The sequence below is a fragment of the Mustelus asterias genome, unplaced genomic scaffold (assembly GCF_964213995.1).
Source record: "Mustelus asterias unplaced genomic scaffold, sMusAst1.hap1.1 HAP1_SCAFFOLD_100, whole genome shotgun sequence".
NCBI lineage: Eukaryota > Metazoa > Chordata > Chondrichthyes > Carcharhiniformes > Triakidae > Mustelus > Mustelus asterias.
In genome coordinates this window covers 689,469-715,604 of record NW_027590147.1, presented here as the reverse complement: position 1 = coordinate 715,604, position 26,136 = coordinate 689,469, and the positions used below count along the sequence as shown (strand labels likewise).

The 26,136-nt window shown below is 43.5% G+C and overlaps 1 protein-coding gene and 4 non-coding genes across 5 annotated transcripts in view; all 5 read left to right on the top strand.

Annotated features, from left to right (window-relative positions):
* The window catches only part of LOC144484343 (uncharacterized), a gene marked incomplete at its 5' end in the record, with an annotated part of 181,163 nt that overhangs the window by 138,808 nt on the left and 16,219 nt on the right, over window positions 1-26,136 (top strand). The window lies entirely within an intron of this gene.
* Window positions 21,489-21,561, top strand: trnav-aac (transfer RNA valine (anticodon AAC)). The gene has a single exon. It is a non-coding gene; the product is annotated as a tRNA-Val (tRNA).
* Window positions 22,722-22,794, top strand: trnav-aac (transfer RNA valine (anticodon AAC)). The gene has a single exon. It is a non-coding gene; the product is annotated as a tRNA-Val (tRNA).
* Window positions 23,951-24,023, top strand: trnav-aac (transfer RNA valine (anticodon AAC)). Its single transcript has one exon. It is a non-coding gene; the product is annotated as a tRNA-Val (tRNA).
* Window positions 25,414-25,486, top strand: trnav-aac (transfer RNA valine (anticodon AAC)). Its single transcript has one exon. It is a non-coding gene; the product is annotated as a tRNA-Val (tRNA).

Here is a 26,136-nt window from a genome sequence, read left to right as displayed (position 1 = left end):
GAATTCCGCCACTTAGACTAAAACACACTATATTAGGATGTCAGCGAGTGCTGGATATATCCAACCCTAATTCTCTTTTTGTAAAACTTAGTCTCGAACTACATGACCACATCGTTTACAATACTATGCAACCCCTTGGACTATTTTACTCCCCACAGTGTTGCTGTGATTTAGTGGTTACCCACTTCTCCGAACATGGGAAAGGGCCGACGGGGAGAGCAGATAGGGACAAACTGTTTCCACTGACGGTGATCAGTAACCAAAGGATTGGGATTAAAGACAATTCATGAAGGATTGACTTGTATTTATGCAGCGCCTTTCCTGGTTGCTGAACGTCACAACGCGCTTTGCAGCCAATGAAAGACAGTTACAATTGAAAAGAAATATTAACAATTAGGCAAGGAAAGGAGCACTCGGATTTGAACCGAAAGCCTCTTGATTTGCAGTCGAATGCTCTGCCAGTGAGCTATAGCCCCTCAGTTATCAACTAATGCTCGGGATCCAGCCTAGTCTTATTAAGTGGTGGAGGGGGATCGAGCGGTCAGACTGCATCCCGCTTTGTCTCACAGTAACTGGTTTCTGAGTGAAGTCGGAGAGCTTAGTGTTTAAGTTAGCGAGATGTTTCCTTGTGATTTGGCTGAGATTTGGATCCAGGTGATGAAAGCAGAGCTGTGATCATAGAAACCCTACAGTGCAGAAGGAGGCCATTCGGCCCATCGAGTTTGCACCGACCACAATCCCACCCAGGCCCTACCCCCACATATTTTACCCGCTAATCCCTCTAACCTACACATCCCAGGACTCTAAGGGGCAATTTTTTAAACCTGGCCAATCAACCTAACCCACACATCTTTGGACTGTGGGAGGAAACCGGAGCACCCGGAGGAAACCCACGCAGACACGAGGAGAATGTGCAAACTCCACACAGACAGTGACCCTGGAGCTGTGAAGCAGCAGTGCTAACCACTGTGCTACCGTGCCGCCGTCTCCTAAACAACATCAGCTTGTGCCACGTTGAAGAGCAGGGAGAATAATTAATGTTTATAATAGGTCGATGTCATCATTGCTCTTTGAATGTGGTGAGCGACAGTGAAATTTAATGCAGCAGAAGGGAGCTCGCTCATTTTGACAGAAGGAACCAGCAAGGGCAATGTAAATATGAATTGCTGTGGGTAACGGACAACATTGTGGAATGGGGCTAATTATTCTCCCTGCTCTTCAACGTGGCACAAGTATCGCTCCCGTTTTCGATCGGGAAGTAATTCCGCTCCTCTAAATCCATGTGTTGCAACAGAGCAATAAATTGACATTCCCTGACCGGGAATCGCACTCGAGCCGCGGGCGTGGAAATTATTGAGCAAATGTGCGTGTGTCGTCCCCCTGTTGGTTTCAGGGCGTAACGGATTTTGAATCTAGCAATACGATTTCGAATCTTGGTGTAACCACTATTCTCGTTGGCCTGCCTCTTGTTTAAACTGGGATAAATGGATCGGTGAATTTTATTAAGATCAGTAACATCTCTCACTTCTTTCCAGTTGTGCTGAAAGTTTCGTGACCTGAACGGTTCACTGTTTTTCCCGCAACAGATTGGGCCTGACCCGCTGAGGATTCACCACTTTTTTCTGTATATGAATGAGAGAAAGAGCTGTGTCGTCAATTCCCCGGTATTCTGAGTGTCTGACAGTGATTTGCACATTGCACTGCTCTAAATGTGTGTTTTCCATGAGAAATTAAGCGATTTGATTCCATGTGGAGGATTTACTTGAAGTTTAAAGAAGACACCCAGCGTGGAGCTCGAACCCGCGATTAAGAGTCTCGTGCTCTACCGACTGAGCTCGCCGGGCACATGGCGAAAGTAGCTTCCCATAACCTAAAATGCATGGAGACAAATATACTTTTTCCATCTGGCGTTTCAGATTGTTCTGATTTCAAAGATTACAATGAATCGACCTACAGAATGCCTTAGGTTACAATGCATTCCTCGCAATCATCAATAACATCATTCTCATCTTCCACTTCTGAGGTTCACCTCTCCCAAACATTGCAAACTCCTCTTACATCTTTCACCTTAATTATTTTTGTTCTAAGTTACCTAGTCGGGGTGGGGAGAACAGCGTCTCAGCTTGTACACTGTCAAACTGTTTGCCAATTTTTGACTTTTCAATAAGATTACTTCTGATTATTCTAAACTCCAGAGTAAATACACTCATCCCACTGAATCTCTCCTCCCAGGACAACTGCCTCATCAAAAACTCTCACCAGTAAACCTTGGTTACACATAGACAGCGAGATAAAAGAGACAGCGAAGCGCTAAATAGGGAAATGGAATAAAAACACATTCAGAGAGACTGAGAGATTCTGAGGGAGAGACATATAGAGACAATGAGAAAAATAGAGACAGCGAGTGGGGGACGCATCCACAAACCATGAATGGATAACTATATATACAGAGCCAGTTGTTTGAACCAACAAACACAGGGTCCCCTCATGTGAATAGGGATAAAATGAATGTCTACAAGCATAGTAACCTTTTGAAAATGTCTTGATTTTTTTGTGTGAGTTATTGTGTTGATAGATATCCTGCAGTGTGTGTTCAGGTTCTCAAACCAAAACCCATATAAACCAATCCTGCCTTGTGCAGAGCAAATACATTTACAAAGCCGATGACGTGTCCAATACGAAATAACAGCTGAACCAGGGCTCGCCCGGGATTTGAACCCGGGACCTCCAGCAAATTTATGATTGTTAACAAATGAAGGGAAAATCATAGAACATAGAACATAGAAAGCCACAGCACAAACAGGCCCTTCGGCCCACAAGTTGCGCCGATCACATCCCCACCTCTAGGCCTATCTATAGCCCTCAATCCCATTAAATCCCATGTACTCATCCAGAAGTCTCTTAAAAGACCCCAACGAGTTTGCCTCCACCACCACCGACGTCAGCCGATTCCACTCACCCACCACCCTCTGAGTGAAAAACTTACCCCTGACATCCCCCCTGTACCTACCCCCCAGCACCTTAAACCTGTGTCCTCTCGTAGCAACCATTTCAGCCCTTGGAAATAGCCTCTGAGAGTCCACCCTATCCAGACCCCTCAACATCTTGTAAACCTCTATCAGGTCACCTCTCATCCTTCGTCTCTCCAGGGAGAAGAGACCAAGCTCCCTCAACCTATCCTCATAAGGCATGCCCCCCAATCCAGGCAACATCCTTGTAAATCTCCTCTGCACCCTTTCAATGGCTTCAACATCTTTCCTGTAATGAGGTGACCAGAACTGCGCGCAGTACTCCAAGTGGGGTCTAACCAGGGTCCTATAAAGCTGCAGCATTATCTCCCGACTCCTAAACTCAATCCCTCGATTAATGAAGGCTAGTACGCCATACGCCTTCTTGACCGCATCCTCCACCTGCGAGGCCGATTTAAGAGTCCTATGGACCCGGACCCCAAGGTCCCTCTGATCCTCTACACTGCTAAGAATGGTACCCTTCATTTTATACTGCTGCTCCATCCCATTGGATCTGCCAAAATGGATCACCACACACTTATCCGGGTTGAAGTCCATCTGCCACTTCTCCGCCCAGTCCTGCATTCTATCTATGTCTCGCTGCAACTTCTGACATCCCTCCAAACTATCCACAACACCACCTACCTTGGTGTCGTCAGCAAACTTACCAACCCATCCCTCCACTTCCTCATCCAGGTCATTTATGAAAATGACAAACAGCAAGGGTCCCAGAACAGATCCCTGGGGCACTCCACTGGTCACTGACCTCCATGCAGAGAAAGACCCCTCCACAGCCACTCTCTGCCTTCTGCAGGCAAGCCAGTTCTGGATCCACAAGGCAACAGCCCCTTGGATCCCATGCCCTCTCACTTTCTCAAGAAGTCTTGCATGGGGGACCTTATCGAACGCTTTGCTGAAGTCCATATAGACCACATCCACCGCTCTTCCTTCGTCAATGTGCTTGGTCACATTTTCAAAGAACTCAACCAGGCTCGTAAGGCACGACCTGCCCCTGACAAAGCCGTGCTGACTACTTTTGATCATACTAAACTTCTCTAGATGATCATAAATCCTGTCTCTCAGGATCCTCTCCATCAACTTACCAACCACTGAGGTTAGACTCACCGGTCGGTAATTTCCCGGGCTGTCCCTGTTCCCTTTCTTGAATATAGGGACCACATCCGCAATCCTCCAATCCTCCGGAACCTCTCCCGTCTCCATCGACGATGCAAAGATCATCGCCAAAGGCTCCGCAATCTCCTCCCTCGCCTCCCACAGTAACCTGGGGTACATCCCATCCGGTCCCGGCGACTTACCAACCTTGATGCCATTCAATAGTTCCAACACATCCTCTTTCTTTATGTCCACATGCTCGATCCTTTCTGTCCTCCGCAATCCAGCAGTACAACCACCCAGATCCCTTTCCACCGTGAATACCGAGGTAAAGTATTCATTAAGCACCTCCGCCATTTCTAACGGTTCCGCACAAACTTTTCCCCCTTCACCTTTTAAGGGTCCTATGCCTTCACATCTCATCCTTTTACTCTTGACATATTTGTAGAAAGCCTTGGGATTCTCCTTAATCTTACCCGCCAAGGTCTTCTCATGACCCCTTCTCGCTCTCCTAATTTCCTTCAGACCTAGACCTACGCGGGGAAGGGAAGGGGGGGCGGGTGTGGTGGGGGGGATGGGGGGGAGGGAGGTGGTTCAACTAAAAATACTTCCATTGCCACCCAAAGCTGCTCAGACATCTGTGGTGAAAGGTGAAAGTGTTGGAAAAACTCAAGAAGTCAGGCAGCGTGTGTGCACAAGAAAATAAAGCTCATCTTTTACATCCATAATCTGTCAGTAAAGCTGGGAATGGTTAGAAATGCCGGACGCTTTAAGCAAGTGATATCCAGCAGCATAACGACAGGAAATATCTCTATTAAGCTGGAAGTCATTAGAGATTAAATGAGGGAAACAGAATTTCAAAGTGATTACACCACAAAATGGGGCAATTTCTAAGTTCTTTACGGGACCCGGCTGTGCTGTTGATAAAGGGGAACCAGTGGATGTAATGCACTTAGATTAAACTGAAGGCACAGTGATGAGATGGTGGGCTTTGAAAATTCAAGTTACACTTACGAACATATGAATTAGGAGCAGAAGTAGGCAAATTCAGCGCTTCCAGCCTGAACCAACATTCAATCAGTTCATGGCTGATCTTCCTCTGGTCTCAAATCCACCTCCCCACCTGTTCCAATATCCCCTCATTCTTCTTTTAAATTAGTAATGCATCTTTCTCCTTCTTGAAACCATTTAATGATTCAAACTCTACCGCGCTATGGGTCAGCGAGTTCCACAAATTCACGACCCTCTGTTGGAAGTATTCCTCCTCATTTCAGCGACATCTCATCTCCCGCCTCTCAACCTATAAATGTGACCTGTTGTTCTTGATTGTACCGTAAGAGGAAACATTTGGTCTACGTTTACACTATCAATCCTTTTTCAGGATGTTATAACCTCGATCACTTGAGCACCTTATGGGACTATTTCGCCTCACTGTCAATTTCGTGACCGAACGAACTCAATCGGTGTTGACATTGCCTGAAGGAGGCACGTATGTTCCATCCAAATAGGACATGTTGATGGGGAATGTTGTCTCTGGTAAAAAAAAGATCAGAGATGAAAATAATAAGCAAAGGGATATAGGATAAGTCAGTTTGAAAAACTCAGTTCACCAGTGACTCTGGGAGTCCAGTGGTTTTTGCTCAGCACTCCCCCAGTGATCATAGAAATCATAGAAATCATAGAAACCCTACAGTACAGAAAGAGGCCATTCGGCCCATCGAGTCTGCACCGACCATAATCCCACGCAGGCGCTACCCCCATATCCCTACATATTTTACCCGCTAATCCCTCTAATCTACGCATCCCAGGACACTAAGGGGCAATTTTTGCATGGCCAATCAACCTAACCCGCACATCTTTGGACTGTGGGAGGAAACCGGAGCACCCGGAGGAAACCCACGCAGACACGAGGAGAATGTGCAAACTCCGCACAGACATTTGGTTTCAATTTTCGCTCAGGAAAAGTTTATGAATTGCTCTGAGCAAACTATTAAAAATTATCTGATTTACTCTCTGATGGAAAGCAGATCTACTGGAATCAGCCGACTGAGGTTTGCAAGTTTACATCAGAGCTAGAAATGTCACATGTACAACAGGTCAAGCTCAAACACAGAAAAAGAAAAACAGTGATAGGCTGCAACGCGCTGATGATAGGGATGCTGATCCCAATAGGTATGGTTGCTCTCTGGATGGTAACAGGTCAGATGTTCGCCTTTATACTGACACTAAATAATTAAACTTTTCCCTCACTCAGCAATGAAAATATTTGGAAAAGTGTCTGACCGGTTTCGTATATTATATACTATCATTGGCTGAAGCATCACTGGTGTTGAGGCAGAAGGTGCCATTTTGCAGGAGAAACTTGTTTTGTGGTGAAAGTGGCCTGGCGTGAAAATCAGAGAAAACAAGCACAAGCAGCGTGGATAAAGCCCATTGTCAAACACGCTGTGAGCTGCTGGTCTGTTGGTTAGAGTCTGACACTGTCACTGCAAATTCATTGCTCTCGTCCAAACCGTGAAAACAAATGACAGTTACTGCCCTATTGAACATATAAAACACAATCTCGCCTCGTATCCTGAAGTGAAGACCCTGAGAAAATTCAACAGGAGGTTTTCTTGTCATTTCTGGCAGAGATTGGGAACCAGATGAGATTAAGGACAGTTTAACTGGCGCTGATTCTTCACTGCAGCTCATTGTGTTTCGGACTGGAGATGATTTCAGTTTGTTGCACAGTTCAGGATTACTTCATTCAGTGACGGAGCTGGCTCAAGCCTCTGATGGCCTTTCCCAGCTTCGTTGCTTCCAAGGAATTTCGGTAACATTATCAATAAATGATATGGTTGGGCGCCGTTTTGGCATGGTAGAGAGGCCGAGCGGTCGAGGGCGCTCAATTAAGGCTCCAGTCTCTCCGCAGGCGTGTGTTCGAATCCCACCGCTGCCAGATTTAATTCCAGTTTTGGTCCTTGCAACTGACTTCTCACAACTCAGATTGAATGCAGGAGTGTGTGCGGTGCCGTTTTTCGCAGGAACAACGAGGAGAGACAGTGCCAATGCAAACAGTTGTTGAGGTAAACGATATTGCGTGGAAGCATTGGATTTGCTCCGAGAGACCATACACGGGAACACAGGCTGAATAACTGTCTGTCGATATAAACAACAGGATTGTAAACATTTAGACGTTATTCGCGGCCCAGGGCATGGACTGGGATTTTCTAACTGAAGTTCAAATCCTGTCATGTGCTCTTCCCATCATTCCTCATGGTGACTATGTCTTCACTGAAAGATATTGCGAATGATTCAATGGATACAAAGATCATCTACTCATTGCAAATCTCTCACATCTGCTTTCACTTAGGGCCCAGTGTTCAGGATTCGGCGCAGAGGCCCCAGGTTCAATTCCCAGTCATGGAGTGAATAACTTTTTGTTTGATTCTTCAATTAATGAAAACAGGACGCACAGCATCTGTGAAGGGAGCAACAAGGTTAATCTTCCAGCTGGATGAACTTGTAACAGAACTGGAAATGTCAGAGATGTAATAGTAACGATAGATTCTGAAGATGAATCACATGATACACACACGGCACACATGTCAAATTATGCCACTTTCAAGTTGCATCTTTTAGCTTCCTGCTCTCCAGCTCAGACATTTCTAGATCCATCAAATATTTCCTACCTGAAAATGCTGCCTGTTTTACAATCCACTGAAAATGCTACACTGACTCTGACCTTAAAGCCCTGGTCTTGTAAATCAGCGTCGCGAGTTCAATTCTCGTTCGAGCCTGTGGTAGAATTCACCAGAAAAGAGTTGTAAGGAAGAGGCTGGGAGACGATACCGACAGCTTTGATGAATGGTCAAGATGATAGATCGGCTGTAATTTTGGAAAGTGAATAGATATTCTCTTCTTCGTAAAAATAGAAGAGCAGGACATATTTGAAAAAGTTAAGTGTTGAAATTCAAAGCAAAATAGGTGTTTTTGTACAAGAAATGTACATGCTAGCATGTAGGTGCAGCAAATAACGAGGAAGCGAAATTACATTTTGGTATTTAATGCCGGCAGACGGGAGGACAAGAATAACGAGGTGCTGCAGCATTTAGATTTGTTGAGACCATATGTTGAATATTCAGTGCAGTTATGATAATCACATTTAATTAAGGACACGCCTTCATTGGGAACGGTACAGAAAATGTTGAACAGATTGGTCCCTGGATGAGGGAGTTTTCCTGTGATGAGATGCTGGGTAAATTGGGCTGAAATTCTCTGTAGTTTCGAAGAATGAGAGGCGATCTCATTAAAACTATACAATTCTGATTAGGATTGATAGAATGGAGGCTAAGAGATTATTTTGCTGCTGCTCGGGGAATCTAACCCACTGCGGCACAGATAACGGGCTGATCATTTAGGGCTAAGATAAGGAGAAATTGCTTCACTCAAAGGGCTGAGAATCTTTGGCATCCTCTGTACTTGGCAGTTATGTATGCCCCATCATCGAGCATATTTAAGGTTGGGATCAACAGGTTTCTGGTTTCTTGGGGCATTCAGGAATATCGGGAGCTGGTGGAAAAACTGAGTTGTAGCTCAAGATCAGCCATGATGGCGTTGAATGACGGAAAAGTCTCTATGGACCGAATGGTCTGCTTTTCCTCCTATGATTCATGTCGTAATAAAAATGTAAAGTGCTGGAATTTCTCAGCAGAGCTTGCAAAAAATGTGGAGCAAGACAGTGAGTTAAGATTCCGAGTTCAATATGACTCTTTTCAAACCGTAACCGAGTGTGAATTATAACAACTAGCACAACTTCGAGAATGCGAATTGAATTGGATCCAGGCTGTGAAAGCCCTGAATTTAAACTGCTGCAGGATTTTTGTCGGAAACCTGTTCAGAAAAGTTAGCTGCCAGTTGAAAGGTTGGAGGTTTCCGAGCACCCCGAGCCAAATAGACTCCCTCAATTCCTGTCTCTACTTATATTCCGGCATAGATATCCTTTGCGTCCTTCTGACACCAGGGAAACACTGTCCAAACTTTGCCAGTCTCGCTGCTATTCAGTAAGTTGTCATACAAATCGATCGATGAATGTTCATTTCAAATAAAACGAGATATATTAGTTCATGCTGCTGCATATTTCCAACCTATTAGAAATATGGGATTCACAGTAACTGGGGATTCACAGTAACTGATAAAATTGATGCTGTGGTTGCAGATATAGAACTGGAAAGCACCATCACACCGAGTGAATCCACTGTCTGTTTAAATGTTGATCAGTGAAAATTTCAATCATCCTCTGCTTTGTAACATACGGTGTGGAGATGCCGGCGTTGGACTGGGGTAAGCACAGTAAGAAGTCTCACAACACCAGGTTAAAGTCCAACAGGTTTATTTGGTAGCAAATACCATAATCTTTCGGAGCACAGCTCCTTCGTCAGATGGAGTGGATATCTGTTCTCCAACAGTGCACCGGCAGAGAAAACAAGTTACAGAATACTAATTAGAATGCAAATCTCTACAGCCAGCCAGGTCTTAAAGGTACAGATAATGTGGGTGGAGGGAGCATTCATTGTAACATACGGCCATTGAGTCAATAAGCAAGAGCCAGTCAAAAAAAAAGCCTGAATCAGTAAATCTTTTTCGCAACTTTCAAACATGTTGTTATTCTCTGTACTATTTGCCATTGAGGTACATGAATAAGTGACCGCAGTTTTGTGATGGTAAAAATGTGTTCAGCCCCTCTGGTAACTGAATCACGTTGATGCACAGAGGAACACACATAGACACCGAGAGTGGCAGAGTGCTGACAAGACACAAACACCCATAGATCAATGATGTCACCAACTGGGTTCAGTTTTGTTCCATTTCTGGCTGGGGTTTTGGTGAATTCAAGCTGATGAACAGAAATGAAGGAACGTGGAAGTAAAGCAGGAAAAACAGATGGGAATATTTGGAATGTTTTGATTCCATTGAATGAATAATTAATTCTGCAGTCACCTACAGGAATGAATGCTGAGCAGCGCAGTGGGGGAGGTTAAAATCTTCGTGAGAGAACAGCAATTTCAAATCCACCGCCTGAGCCGTTTGGACATCACGGCAATCAGTGTCAATGTGTGAGTATTACTCATATAAAACTATTGAATAGTTACAGCAACAAAAGGGCACATTCGGTCCCAGGATGTCACGCTGCACCTTTCATCCCTCTTTTTTCTTCCTTGCAGAATGCCACTTGTTGAACAGACAAACGAGCTGCACTTTTTGGCAGTGGCGGGATTTGAACGCACACATTTTCAGATATTGAAGCTTAAATTTAGCAACTAAAACAATTCGGCCCAACTACCAGTCGAAGCCCCCTGCTAACTGTTGCTCAGAGCGATATAGGCAACGGGTTAGAATATAATTGGGATTTTGGAGAGAACATTTCGCCCCTCAAGCCCCTCACATATTTTGGAATCATAGCCAAGCAATTATTTTCCCTCTGTTACATTTCTGACATTTCCAGCTTTGATGAAAGATCCAGCTGCAAGATTAACTTTGTTTCTCACCCCACAGACGCTGCCAGATCTGGCTTCATTCAATGAGGGTTTCCTTTTCACGGTGTTATTTCATACAGCAATACAAACGAATTGCTCTCTGGCTGGGAATTCGATCCAGACCACAGTGATGAAAGTGCCAAATCCAAACCACTGATCCAGCAGGGAAGCTGACAGTGATTTTCCCAATCAGCGGATCATCGTCATTTTAGCCATTCTCTTCCTTCTTTTCCGTCACACAATAGACAGGTTTCTAATTTAAAATAAATACTCTGCTTATTTCCACATTTGTCACCTGCCATCGAGACCATGGTCGTGAAAACGATGACTTTGCACCATTGGAACACCCGAGTTCCGCCATCACCAGCTCAATGTTGCCTTGTCCATCATTCCTTGTGTCAAATAATACATCCTCCTTTGTTTTCTGTGCCGATCCTTACTGTCTGTCCTTTTTAAGGAGTGACCCCTGACTTCACAATGAGAAAATACAAGGAAAACCCATCAGACTAATTAAAATGTGCAAATATATAAATAAAATAACTTTTCCCTCAGTCTGCAATGAAAATGATTTGGAAAACAAAATCTGCCCAGTTTCATACCGTGGGAGGCGGACGCGATAAGTGTGGAATTATTCTTGTAATTGGCTGAACACTACTCTGGTGTTGAAACACAAGGTGCCATTTTGCAGGAGAAGTTTGTGGTGCAAGTGGTCTGGCGTGGAAATTAAAATAACAAAAGGATCGTGGGCAGAGCAAATTGGAAAACACGCTGTAATCTGTTGGTCTGGTGGTTAGAGTTGAAACTGTCACCGTTGTTTTGATTGCAGGTCAGGAAATGAAGATTTATTGCTCTCCTCCAATCCGTGAAAACAAATATCAGTTATTTCCCGGCAGAACGCACAAATCTCAGTCTCGCCTTGTGTCCTGTCCTTTCTCAAGTGAAGACCCTGAGCAAATTCAACAGGAAGCCATATTGTCCTTTCTGGGAGCCAGACGAAGTTCAAGACAATTTAAATGGAGCCGGCCCTTCGCTGCAGCTCATTGTGTTTCTGACTGGAGATGATTTTTGTTTGCTGTACATTTCAGGATCATCTGATTCGGTTACGATTTCGTCATGGCCGATTCCAACTCCACGGATTTTGATATATTTCAGTATTAATGCAATGGAACGACATGATTAGCACACCTTTCTGTGTGGTAGCGTGGCCGAGCGGTCTAAGGCGCTGGATTTAGGCTCCAGTCTCTCTCGAGGCGTGGGTTCGAATGCCAGAGTTGGCGCAAGTTTTTGTCCTTGGAGCTGAAGTCCAACAGCTCGGGTTGAACGTAGGAATCTGTGCGGTGTCGTTTTTGACCGACCCCCTTGTGAGAACAGGATATTGCGCTTGACGAATCGATCGACAGTTCCGACACGCCACAGCAAAAACACGCACCGACCTCCTCAGAAGACAGGTACGGGACACAGCCCTCAGAGTGCCCTTCCTCCTCCATTACGTCCCCAGAGTGCAGAAGCCAAGACATCTTCGGAGTAGAGAAGCACTGATATCTTCTTCGGAGCCTTCGGCGTACAATCGATGAAGACGAATATCACGCGAAGGCCATCTCCACGCCCCCACTACTTGCCTTCAAAAAACAGCGCAACCTCAAACAGACCATTGTTCGCAGAAAACTCCCCGGCCTTCAAGAGAACAGCGACCACGACACCACACAACCCTGCCAGGGCAACCTCTATAAGATGTGTTGGATCATCGACACGGATGCCATCATCACACGTGGGATCAGAATCCACCAGGTAGACGATACATACACATGCAACTCGGCCAACGTTGTCTACCTCATACGCTGCAGGAAAGGATATCCCGAAGCATGGTACATCGCCGAGACTATGCAGACGCTACGACAACAGAAGAATGGCAACCGCTCGACAATCACCCGGCAAGAGTATTCCCTTCCTGTCGGGGAACGCTTAAGCAGTCAAGGGCATTCAACCACCGATCTTCGGGTAAGCGTTCTTCAAGGCGGCCTCCAAGACGCACGACAACGCAGAATCGCTGAGCAGAAACTGACAGCCAAATTCCATACACGAGAACGGCCTCAACCGGGACCTTGGGTCCATGTCACACGACTTGTCACCCTCACCATTTGTCCTGGGCTTGCAAAATCCTACTAACTGGCTTGGCTTGAGACAATTCACACTGCTTTAACCTGTCATTGTCCCCCTCTCCACTCGCATTGTCTGTACCTGTAAAGACTTGATTCGCTGTTAAGACACGCATTCCAACCATTATCTTGCAATTGAGCCTGTGTCTTTCTATGCCCTGTTTCTAAACCCAACTCTCCACTCACCTGATGAAGGAGCAGTATTCCCAAAGCTCGTGCGACCAAGTAAACTGATTGGACTTTAACCTAGTGTTGCGAGACTTCTTACTGTGATGGAGATCAACAATGATTTTACTGAATGGCGGAACAGGCCCTAATGAAGGAGCAAATGGTCCATTTCAACACCTCTTCCCTATTCTCTGATGTTCTTCTGTTCAGCTCATTGTTTTGAGAACAGATTCAAATGGTTCCTGCTCCTCTCTCTGACGTCATGAATTGGAGAATGAAGACACTCGGAGCTGATTGGATGAAATGTAGGATAAAGGAGCTGTGAACTGATTGGGTGTCTCCTGCTGGAAAGGAATGAACCTGTCACCATTGGGGCCGGATATTACTCAACATCTTCTGAACTCTGAACTGAAACAATTGAGCTTTAACTCATTGAGTTCCCTGAGGCATTTGCTGGAGGAACGCTTTTTAATTTGGAATTACAAGATAAGTTGACACATCAGGTTGAAAGTAACGAGTGTGTTCATGTATTAAGTGGCATGGGTCCTCAATCTAACCATGCGAACCTGCAGCAACAGAGTGGAGTTGAGCATTGTAGTCAGGCCGATTGGGGACGATATGCTGTCATTTGTTTCTGTAGTTTAGTGCTTGTAAAGGACCCCGGTCCGAAACCGGGCAGAAGAATATATTAAGGTTTTTCATGTCGGGTGAGAGAAATCTGAATGATTTCAGTTTGTTGCTGAACATTATCCGAATCTCGATTCATATTATCTTTGCTTGACGTCGGCCTCAAATGCTTCCTGTAAAATAAATGCTGAATATTTTGGCGCACTGACAGGAAATGTGTGGGGGTCACAGGGTATGTGTGGGGGTCACATGGATATGTGTGGGGGTCACAGGGTAGTTGTCATGGGGGACTTTAACTTTCCAAATATTGATTGGAACCTTTGTAGGTCAAATAGTTTGGATGGGGCAGTTTTTGTGCAGTGTGTGCGGGAGGGTTTCCTGACACAATATGTGGATGGGCCGACTAGAGGTGAGGCCACATTGGATTTGGTACTGGGAAATGAACCGGGCCAAGTGTTAGATTTGGTTGTGGGAGAGCAATTTGGAGATAGTGACCACAATTCGGTGTCTTTTGTTATTGCAATGGAGAGGGATAGGGCCGTACGGCAGGGCAAGGTTTACAATTGAGGGAGGGGTAATTATGATGCGATTAGGCAAGAATTAGGGGGCATAAATTGGGAACAGAAACTGTCAGAGAAAGGAACTAATGAAAAGTGGAACTTTTTCAAGGAACAAATACTGGATGTCCTTGATAGGTATGTTCCTGTCAGGCAGGGAGGAAATGGCCGAGTGAGGGAACCATGGTTCACAAAAGAGGTGGAATGTCTTGTGAAAAGGAAGAGGGAAGCTTATGTAGGGATGAGGAAACAAGGTTCAGATGGCTCGATTGAGGGTTACAAGTTAGCAAGGAATGAGCTGAAAAAGGGGCTTAGGAGAGCTAGGAGGGGACATGAGAAGTCCTTGGTGGGTCGGATCAAGGAAAATCCCAAGGCTTTTTACTCTTATGTGAGGAATAAAAGAATGACCAGGGTGAGGTTAGGGCCGGTCAAGGACAGTAGTGGGAACTTGTGTATGGAGTCAGTAGAGATAGGCGAGGTGATGAATGAATACTTTTCTTCAGTGTTCACCAAGGAGAGGGGCCATGTTTTTCAGGAAGAGAAGGTGTTACAGGCTAATAGGCTGGAGGAAATAGATGTTCGGAGGGAGGATGTCTTGGCAGTTTTGAATAAACTGAAGGTCGATAAGTCCCCTGGGCCTGATGAAATGTATCCTAGGATTCTGTGGGAGGCAAGGGATGAGATTGCAGAGCCTTTGGCGTTGATCTTTGGGTCCTCACTGTCCACGGGGATGGTGCCAGAGGACTGGAGAATGGCGAATGTTGTTCCTCTGTTTAAGAAAGGGAATAGAAATGACCCTGGTAATTATAGACCGGTTAGTCTTACTTCGGTGGTTGGTAAATTGATGGAAAGGGTCCTTAGGGATGGGATTTACGACCATTTAGAAAGATGCGGATTAATCCGAGATAGTCAGCACGGATTCGTGAAGGGCAAGTCGTGCCTCACAAATTTGATAGAATTTTTTGAGGAGGTAACTAAGTGTGTTGATGAAGGTAGGGCAGTTGATGTCATATACATGGATTTTAGTAAGGCGTTTGATAAGGTCCCCCGTGGTCGGCTTATGATGAAAGTGAGGAGGTGTGGGATAGAGGGAAAGTTGGCCGATTGGATAGGTAACTGGCTGTCTGACCGAAGACAGAGGGTGGTGGTCGATGGAAAATTTTCGGATTGGAGGCAGGTTGCTAGTGGTGTGCCGCAGGGATCAGTGCTTGGTCCTCTGCTCTTTGTGATTTTTATTAATGACTTAGAGGAGGGGGCTGAAGGGTGGATCAGTAAATTTGCTGATGACACCAAGATTGGTGGAGTAGTGGATGAGGTGGAGGGCTGTTGTAGGCTGCAAAGAGACATAGATAGGATGCAAAGCTGGGCTGCAAAATGGCAAATGGAGTTTAACCCTGATAAATGTGAGGTGATTCATTTTGGTAGGACAAATTTAAATGTGGATTACAGGGTCAAAGGTAGGGTTCTGAAGACTGTGGAGGAACGGAGAGATCTTGGGGTCCATATCCACAGATCTCTAAAGGTTGCCAGTCAAGTGGATAGAGCTGTGAAGAAGGCCTATAGTGTGTTAGCTTTTATTAACAGGGGGTTGGAGTTTAAGAGCCGTGGGGTTATGCTGCAACTGTACAGGACCTTGGTGAGACCACATTTGGAATATTGTGTGCAGTTCTGGTCACCTCACTATAAGAAGGATGTGGAAGCGCTGGAAAGAGTGCAGAGGAGATTTACCAGGATGCTGCCTGGTTTGGAGGGTAGGTCATATGAGGAAAGGTTGAGGGAGCTAGGGCTGTTCTCTCTGGAGCGGAGGAGGCTGAGGGGAGACTTAATAGAGGTGTATAAAATGATGAAGGGGATAGATAGAGTGAACGTTCAAAGACTATTTCCTCGGGTGGATGGAGCTACTACAAGGGGGCATAACTATAGGGTTCGTGGTGGGAGATACAGGACGGATATCAGAGGTAGGTTCTTTACGCAGAGAGTGGTTGGGGTGTGGAATGGACTGCCTGCAGTGATAGTGGAGTCAGACACTTTAGAAACATTTAAGCGGTTATTGGATAAGCACATGGAGCACACCAGGATGATAGGGAGTGGGATAGCTTGATCTTGGTTTCAGATAAAGCTCGGCACAACATCGTGGGCCGAAGGGCCTGTTCTGTGCTGTACTGTTCTATGTTCTATGTTCTATGTTCTATGAAAGAAATGTTTCTATTTTGACAGCATGCGCACATCAGCATTTCGTTCAGTCGACAACAGATTTTAATGGGTTAATAGGTGCAGACTAACGTAGTTAATCGCCATCTGAAACATGTCTAATGGTAGTGTGTACTCAAAAGGACAGATACAAGTGAAACTGCACGTGGGCATTGTCAGCTGTTCCTGAAGTGTAGTTGTTCTCACATTCGCCTCACACGCGAAAAGTCCCCGGTTCGAAACCAGGCAGAAACACTGTTGGATCGGTGTCATTAAGCATGAGCAAAGTTTGCATGATGTGAGTTCATAGATCAACCTCATGCGAATCAGATGTCACGGTCATGTTATATTGGCTTCGATCTCGGCCTCAAATGAATTTCGGAAAGTCAGAAATGCTGTCTTTGAGGACGCAGGGAATAAAGAACTCCATTGTGTATACACATATTCGCAACTCGTGCAGTCCACAAATTAATTTAATGGGTTTGGACGTGCAGACTGACGTAGTTAATCACCATCTGAAATATATCGAATATATTTATTTTGAGGTTCAAGACAAGTTGAGATATCAGGTTGAAAATAACGGATTTGTTCTTCTATTAATTGACATGGACCCTCAATGTGACCATGAGAACCTGCAGCAACACGATGTAGTTCAACATTGTAGTCAGGCCAATTGGCAGCGTGGCGCATTCTCTTGTTTCTGTAGTGTAGTGGTTATCACATTGGCCCAACACGTGAAAGATCACCGCTTCAGAACCGGGCAGAACATTCATCAGCTTTCCCATGTCGGGTGAGGGAAATCTGTATGATTTCAGATCGTTGCTGAACATCAACCAAATCTCGATGTTACAGCCATATTATCTTTGCTCTGAACTCTGCCTCAAATGTTTTCTGTAAAATAAGAAATGCTGATTCCTTTGACGCACTGACAGGAAATTTTCGATTTTGACAGTGTGCACACATCAGCATCTCTTTCAGCCTACAACAGAATGTAATGGGTTTAAAGGTGCAGACGAACATAGTTAATCACCATCCGAGACATGTCTAATTGCAGCGTGTGCTCAAAAAGACAGACACAAGTGGTAGTGTAAGCGAATTAGAGGAAAAGGCGCACATTTCCTACAACATGTTTTTTTTTGGAAATCGTTCTTCATAACAAGGAAATAGGAAACAGCACTCAGCCAGATGAGGAAATCGAAACTCAGTGCGGATCTATTGGACTTTCCTAAAGATGGCCAACATTTATGCGCCTGAATGTTTCACGCCCATAATTAAAAGGCTTAAGTGCAACTAACAGATGTCTTTTCAATCTCTTTCATTTAAATGGAGTTGATTTTGTTTAACAGCAGACTATCATCAATGTCAAAATTGCGATCTCCTTTACCCGGTGACTCGCTTCCTTCTGTTGGTCAGTTATGTTTGCAATTCAGTGAAATTCAATTTCAGAGATATTCAATTCATAATGAAGCCATATATGTTAAATAATGCATTGATACTAAATATTGAAACAAATACTGAGTACAATTGTAAAATGAGTTTCACGAATGCTATCTGAACACGAAACGTCAGCCCTTTTTTCTCCTTACAGATGCTGCCAGACCTTGTGAGATTTTCCAGCACTTTCTCTGTTGGTTTCAGATTCCAGCATCCACGGTAAATTGTTTTTATTACTGAGTACAATTGGTTCAGCTTATTCGAAGGAAGATGAGAATGATGCATTAATGAATGAGCAGAAATCATTGCTCCCTCAGATATTTGCCAGACTAACGCTTCTAAGTTTTGAAGTTCAAGATAAGTTGAGCAATCAGATTGAAAACAGCGGTTATCTTCCTCAAACAAGACACATTGTTGCGGGGTGGATGGGGGAGGGAGGTTGCGAGGGTGGAGGGGGTGCGGGGGAGGAGACGAGGCTCTCAGTCTAACCATTTGAACGTGCAGCACAACAGCGCAGTTCAACATTGCAGACAGGCCGATTTGCTATAGGCTGCGAGACTCAGTGCGGATCTACTGGAATTTCCTATAAATGGCCGGAATTTCTGTGCCTGAATGTTTCACGCCCATAATAAAAAAGGTTCAAGTGTCACGATCAGATAATTCTTGATTCTCCTCCATTTACATGTAGTTGACTTTGTTTAAAAGCTGACGATAGTAAATCTCAAAATTGTGATCTGTATTTCCCGGTGATTCCATTCGTTCTGTTGGTCAGTTATGTTTGCAATTCAGTGATGTTCAATTTCAGAGATATTCAATTCATAATGAAGACATATGTGTTAAATAATGCATTGATACTAAATATTGAAACAACTGAGAACAATTGGACAATGAGCTTCAAAAAAGTGTCATCTGGACTCGAAACGTCCGCCCTTTTCACTCCTTACAGGTGCTGTCAGATATTGTGAGATTTTGCAGCATTTTCGCTTTTCTCATCCCCGTGCAATTTGTTTTTATTACTGAGTGCAATTGATTGAGATTATTCGAAGAAAGATGAAAATGATGCATCAATGAATGGGCAGAAATCATTGCTCCCTTAGATATTTGCGAGACGAACGATTTTAAATTTTGATGTTCGGGATAAGTCGTACAATCAGATTGAAAGTAACGGTTATCTTCCTGAATTCAGTGACATGGGCTCTCAGCTTAACCATCGAAACCTGCAGCAACACAGCGTAGTTGAACATTGCAGACAGGCAGATTTGCTCAACCGCGTTTCCAGCGGTTTCTGTAACGTAGTGATGATCACGTTCACCGAATACGCGAAAGATCCTCGGTTCGAAGCCAAGCGGAAACATGCATTACGCTTTCTCATGTCAGGAAAGTTCATTGATTTCAGTTTGTTGCGCAACATTATCCGGACCTCCATGTTAAAGGCAGGTTATCATTGCTCTGACAGCACCCTCAAATGCTTTCTGTGATATAAGAAACGGTTTTTCTTTGACGCACTGACAGGAAAGTTCGGTTTTGACACCGAGCACATATTCGCATCTCGTTCAGTCGACACCCGAATTTAATGGGTTTATAGGTGCAGACTAATATGGTTGATCACCGTCTGAAATATCTGATCGGAGTGTGTGCTCAAAAAGACAGATACCAGTGATACTGTAAGTGAACGAGAGGAAATGGCGCACATTTCACGGAAGAATCTTTTTTTAAAAATCATTTTTCATCACGAAGAAACAGGAAAAACCACTCAGACAGGTGAGGGAATCGAGACTCAGGGCGAATCTAAAGGACTTTCTTGTAAAGGGCCGGAATTTATGCGCATGAATGTTTCACGCCCATAATAAAAAAGGCTCAAGTGTCACGAACAGATAATTCTTGATTCTTCTCCATTTAAATGCAGTTGGCTTTCTTTAAAAGCTGACGATATTCAATCTCAAAATTGCGATCTGTATTACCCGGTGATTCGATTCGTTCTGTTGGGCAGTTATGTTTGCAATTCAGTGATGTTCAATTTCAGAGATATTCAATTCATAATGAAGACATACGTGTTATATAAGGCCTTGATACTAAATAGTGAAACAAATACTGAGTACAATTGTACAATGAGCTTTGATGAAGTGTCGTCTGGACTCGAAACGTCCGCCCTTTTCACTCCTTACAGGTGCTGTCAGACACTGTGAGATTTTGCAGCATTTTCTCTTTTCTCATCCGCAGTAATTTGCTTTTATTACTGAGTACAATTGATTGAGATTATTCGAAAAAGATGAAAATGATGCATTAATGAATGGGTAGAAATCATTGCTCCCTTAGATATTTGCGAAACGAACGATTTCAAATGTTGATGTTCGGCATAAGTCGGACAATCAGATTGAAAGTAACGGTTATCTTCCTGAATTCAGTGACATGGGCTCTCAGTCTAACCATCGAAACCTGGAGCAACACAGCGTAGTTGAACATTGCAGACAGGCAGATATGCTCTATCGTGCTTCAAGCTGTTTCTGTCGTAGTTGTTGCCGCGTTCACCTAACACGTGGAAAGTTCCCCGATTCGAGACCGGAGATAAACATTCATTAAGCTTTCTCATGTCAGGTAAGGGAATACTGCTTGATTTCAGTTTGATGCTGAACGTTATCCGAACCTCGATGTTAAAGGCATGTTATCATTGCTCTGACATCACCCTCAAATGCTTTCTGTGAAATAAGAAACGATTTTTTTTGACGCACTGACAGGAATATTCGATTTTGACACCGAGCACGTATTCGCATCTCGTTCAGTCTACAACAGAATTGAATGGGTTTAGAGGTGCAGACTAATATGATTAATCACCATCTGAAATATCTGATAGTAGCGTGTGCTCAAAAAGACAGATACAAGTGATACTGTAAGTGAACGAAAGGGAATGGTGCACATTTCACAGAAGAATCTTTTTTAAAAATCGTTTTTCATCACTGAGAAACAGGAAAAGCCACTCAGACAGATAAAGGAATCGAGACTCAGTGCGGATCGACTGGACTTTCCTGAAAAGGGCCGGAATTTATGCACCTGAATGTTTCACACCCATAATAAAAAGGCTCAAGTGTCACGAACAGATAATTCTTGATTCTCCTCCATTTAAATGTAGTTGACTTTTTTTTTAAAAAGCTGACTATTTTCAATCTTAAAATTGCGATCTGCATTACTCGGGACTCGATTCATTTTGTTGGTCAGTTATGTTTGCAATTCAGTGATGTTCAATTCCAGAAATGAAGACATATGTGTCAAATAATGCATTGGTACTAAATATTGAAACAAATATTGCGTACAATTGATGAGCTTTGACAAAATGTCATCTCGACTCGAAACGTCAGCTCTTTTCACTCCTTATAGATGCTTCCAGTCCTTGTGAGACTTGCCAGAATTTTCCCTTTTCGTTTACGATTCCAGAATCCGCAATCATTTGCTTCTTTACTGAGTACAATTGATTGAGATTATTCGAAGAAAGATAAAAATGATGCATTAATGAATGGGCAGAAATCATTGCTCCCTTAGATATTTGCGAGACGAACGCTTTTAACTTTTGATGTTCGGGATACGTCGTGCAATCAGATTGAAATAACGGTTATCTTCCTGAATTAAGTGCCATGGGCTCTCAGTCTCACTATCGGAACCTGCAGCAACACAGCGTAGTTGAACATTGCAGACAGGCAGATTTTCTGAAATGCCCTTCAAGCTGTTTCTGTAGTGTAGTGGTTATCACGTTCACCTAACACGCGAAACGTCACCGGTTCGAAACCGGGCAGGAGCATCCATTAAGCTTTACCATGTCGGGTAAGGGAAAATTGCTTGATTTAAGTTCATTGCTCATCATTATCCGAGCCTCGATTTTAAAGGCATGTTTTGATTGCGCTGACATCACCCTCAAATGCTTTCTGTGAAGTAAGAAACATTTTTTTTGACGCACTGACAGGAAAATTCGATTTTGACACCGAGCACTTTTTCGCATCTCGTTCAGTCTACAACAGAATTTAATGGGTTTATCGGTGCAGACTAATATGGTTAATCGCCGTCTGAAATATCTGATCGTAGTGTGTGCTCAAAAAGACAGATACAAGTGAGACTGTAAGTGAACGAGAGGAAATGGCGCACATTTCACAGAAGAATCTTTCTTTAAATCGTTTTTCATCACTAAAACACGAGAAGCCACTCAGACAGATGAGGAAATCGAGACACAGTGCGGATCTACTAGACTTTCCTGTAAAGGGCCGGAATTTATGCGCATGAATGTTTCACGCCCATAATAAAAAAGGCTCAAGGGTCACTGGCAGATAATTCTTAAATCTCTTCCATTTCGATCTAGTTGACTTCTTAAAAAAAACTGACTATGTTCAATCTTAAAATTGCAATCTGTACTACCCGGTGACTAGATTCATTTTGTTGGTCAGTTATGTTTGCAAATCAGTGATGTTGAATTTCAGAGATATTCAATTCATAATGAAGGCATATGTGTTAAATAATGCATTGATACCAAATATTGAAACAAATATTGAGTACAATTGCACAATGAGCTTTTACAAAATGTCATCTCAACACGAAACGCCAGGTCGTTTCACACCTTATAGATGCTGCCAGTCTTTGTGAGACTTGCCAGAATTTTCCCTTTTCGTTTCCGATTCCAGCATCCGCAGTAATTTGCTTTTATTCCTGAGTACAATTGATTGAGATTATTGGAAGGAAGATGAGAATGATGAAATGATGAATGGGTGGAAATCATTGCTCCCTTAAATATTTTCCAGACGAACGTTTTTAACTTTTGATGTTCGGGATACGTCCTGCAATCAGATTGAAAGGAAAGGTTATCTTCCGAAATTAAGTGCCCTGGGTTCTCAGTCCAACCATCCGAACCTGCAGCAACACAGCGTAGTTGGACATTGCAGACAGACTGGTTTTCTCCAAGTGCATCCAGCTGTTTCTGTAGTGTAGTGGTTATCACGTTCGCCTAACACGCGAAAAGTCACCGGTTCGAAACCGGGCGGAAACTTTCATTAAGCTTTGCCACGTCGGGTAAGGTAAAATTGCTTGATTTCAGTTTGTTGCTTATCATTTTCCGAGCCTCGATGTGAAAGGCATGTTATCATTGCTCTGACATCACCCTCAAATGCGTTTTGTGAATTATGAAACGCTTTTTTTTGACGCACTGACAGGAAAGTTCGATTTTGACACCGAACACTAACTTATTCGCATCTCGTTCAGTCTGCAACATAATTTAATGGGTTTATCCGTGCAGACTAACATGGTTAATCACCATCTGAAATATCTGACAGCAGTGTGTGCTCAAAAAGAAAGATACAAGTCATACTGTAAGTGAACGAGAGGAAATGGCGCACATTTCACAGAAGAATCTTTCTTTAAAAATCGTTTTTCATCACTGAGAAACGGGAAAAGCCACTCAGACAGATGAGGGAATCGAGACTCAGTGCGGATCTACTGGACTTTCCTGTAATCGGCCGGAATTTATGCGCCTGAATGTTTCACGCCCGTAATAAAAAAGGCTCAACTGTCACGAACAGATCATTCTTGATTCTCCTCCATTTAAATGCAGTTGACTTTGTTTAAAAGCTGACCAGAGTCAATCTCAAATTTGCGATCTGTATTACCCGGTGATTCGCTTCGTCCTGTTGGGCAGTTATGTTTGCAATTCAGTGATGCTCAGTTTCAGAGATATTCAATTCATAATGAAGACATATGTGTTAAATAATGCATCGATATTAAATATTGAAACAAATACTGTGTACAATTGGACAATGAGCTTTGATAAAGTGCCATCTGTATTCGAAACGTCCGCCCTTTTCACTCCTTACAGGTGCTGTCAGACATTGGGAGATTTTGCAGCATTTTCTCTTTTGTCATCCGCAGTAATTTGCTTTTATTACTGAGTACAATTGATTGAGATTATTCGAAGAAAAATGAAAATGATGCATTAACGAATGGGCAGAAATCATTGCTCCCTTAGATATTTGCCAGAAGAACGATTTTAAATTTTGATGTTCGGGATAAGTCGCACAATCAGATTGAAAGTAACGGTTATCTTCCTGAATTCAGTGACATGGGCTCTCAGTCGAACCATCGGAACCTGCAGCAACACAGCGTAGTTGGACATTGCAGACAGGCAGATTTGCTCCACTACTAATCGCGCTGTTTCTGTAGTGTAGTGGTTATCACGTTCGTCTAACACGCGAAAGGTCCCTGGTTCGAAACCAGGCAGAAGCATTCATTAAACTTCCTCATGTCGTGGAAGGGAAAATTGCTTGTTTTCAGTTCGTTGCTCATCATTATCCGAGCCTCGATGTGAAAGGCATGTTATCATTATGCTGTTTCTGTGGTGTTGTGGTTATCACATTCGCCTAACACGTGGAAAGTCGCTGGTTCGAAACCAGGCAGAAACATAGGGTAGCACAGTGGCACAGCAGTTAAGACTGCTGCCTCAAGACGCCAGGGTCCCAGGTTCGATTCCCAGTTTGGATCACTGTCTGCGCGGATTCTGCATCTTCTCCCCGTGTCTGCATGGGTTTCCTCCGGGTGCGCCGGTCTCCTCCCACAGTCTGAAAGACATGCTGGCATCACCCTCAAATGCTTTCTGTGAAATAAGAAACGCTTTTTTTGACGCACTGACAGGAAATTTCGATTTTGACACCAGCACTTATTCGCATCTCGTTCAGTCTACAGCAGAATTTAATGGGTTTATAGGTGCAGACTAATATGGTTAATCAGCATCTGAAATATCTGACAGTAGTGTGTGCTCAAAAAGACAGATACAAGTCATACTGCAAGTGAACTAGAGGAAATGGCGCACATTTCACACAAGATCTATTTTTAAATCGTTTTTCATCACTGAGAAACAGGAAAAGCCACTCAGACAGATGAGGGAATCGTGGCTCAGTGCGGATCTACTGGACTTTCCGGTAAAGGTCCGGAAGTTATGCGCCTAAATGTTTCAGGCCCATAATTAAAAAGGCTCAAGTGTCACGAACAGATAATTCTTGATTTTTCTCCATTTAAATGCAGTTGACTTTGTTTAAAAGCTGACGAAAGTCAATCTCAAATTTGCGATCTGTATTACCCGGTGATTCGATTCGTTCTGTTGGGCAGTTTTGTTTGCAATTCAGTGATGTTCAATTTCAGAGATATTCAATTCATAATGAAGACATATGTGTTAAATAACGCATTGATATTAAATATTGAAACAAATACTGAGTACAATTGTACAATGAGCTTTGATAAAGTGTCATCTGGACTCGAAACATCCGCCCTTTTCACTCCTTACAGGTGCTGCCAGACATTGGGAGATTTTGCAGCATTTTCTCTTTTCTCATCCGCAGTAATTTGCTTTTATTACTGAGTACAATTGATTGAGATGATTCGAAGAAAGATGAAGATGATGCATTAACGAATGGGCAGAAATCATTGCTCACTTAGATATTTGCCAGAAGAACGGTTTTGAATTTTGATGTTCGGGATAAGTCGTACAATCAGATTGAAAGTAACGGTTATCTTCCTGAATTCAGTGCCATGGGCTCTCAGTCTCACCATCGGAACCTGCAGCATCACAGCGTAGTTGAACATTGCAGACAGGCAGATTTGCTCCAGTGCAATTACAGCTGTTTCTGTAGTGTAGTGGTTATCACATTCGCCTAACACGCGAAAGGTTCCTGGTTCGAAACCAGGCAGAAACACTCATTGAGCTTCCTCATGTCGCGTAAGGGAAAATTGATTGATTTTTGTTTGTTCCTAATCATTATCCGAGCCTCGATGTTAACGGCATGTTATCATTGCTCTGACGTCACCCTCAAATCCTTTCTGTGAAATAAGAAACGCTTTTTTTTGACGCACTGACAGGAAAGTTCGATTTTGACACCGAACACTTATTCGCATCTCGTTCAGTCTACAACAGAATTTAATGGGTTTATAGGTGCAGACTAATATGGTTAATCGCCGTCTGAAATATCTGACAATAGTGTGTGCTCAAAAAGACAGATACAAGTCATACTGTAAGTGAACGAGAGGAAATGGAGCACATTTCACAGAAGAATCTTTTAAAAATCGTTTTCATCACTGAGAAATAGGAAAAGCCACTCAGACAGATGAGGGAATCGAGACTCAGTGCGGATCTACTGGACTTTCCTGTAATCGGCCGGAATTTATGCGCCTGAATGTTTCACGCCCGTAATAAAAAAGGCTCAACTGTCACGAACAGATCATTCTTGATTCTCCTCCATTTAAATGCAGTTGACTTTGTTTAAAAGCTGACCAGAGTCAATCTCAAATTTGCGATCTGTATTACCCGGTGATTCGCTTCGTCCTGTTGGTCAATTATGTTTGCAAT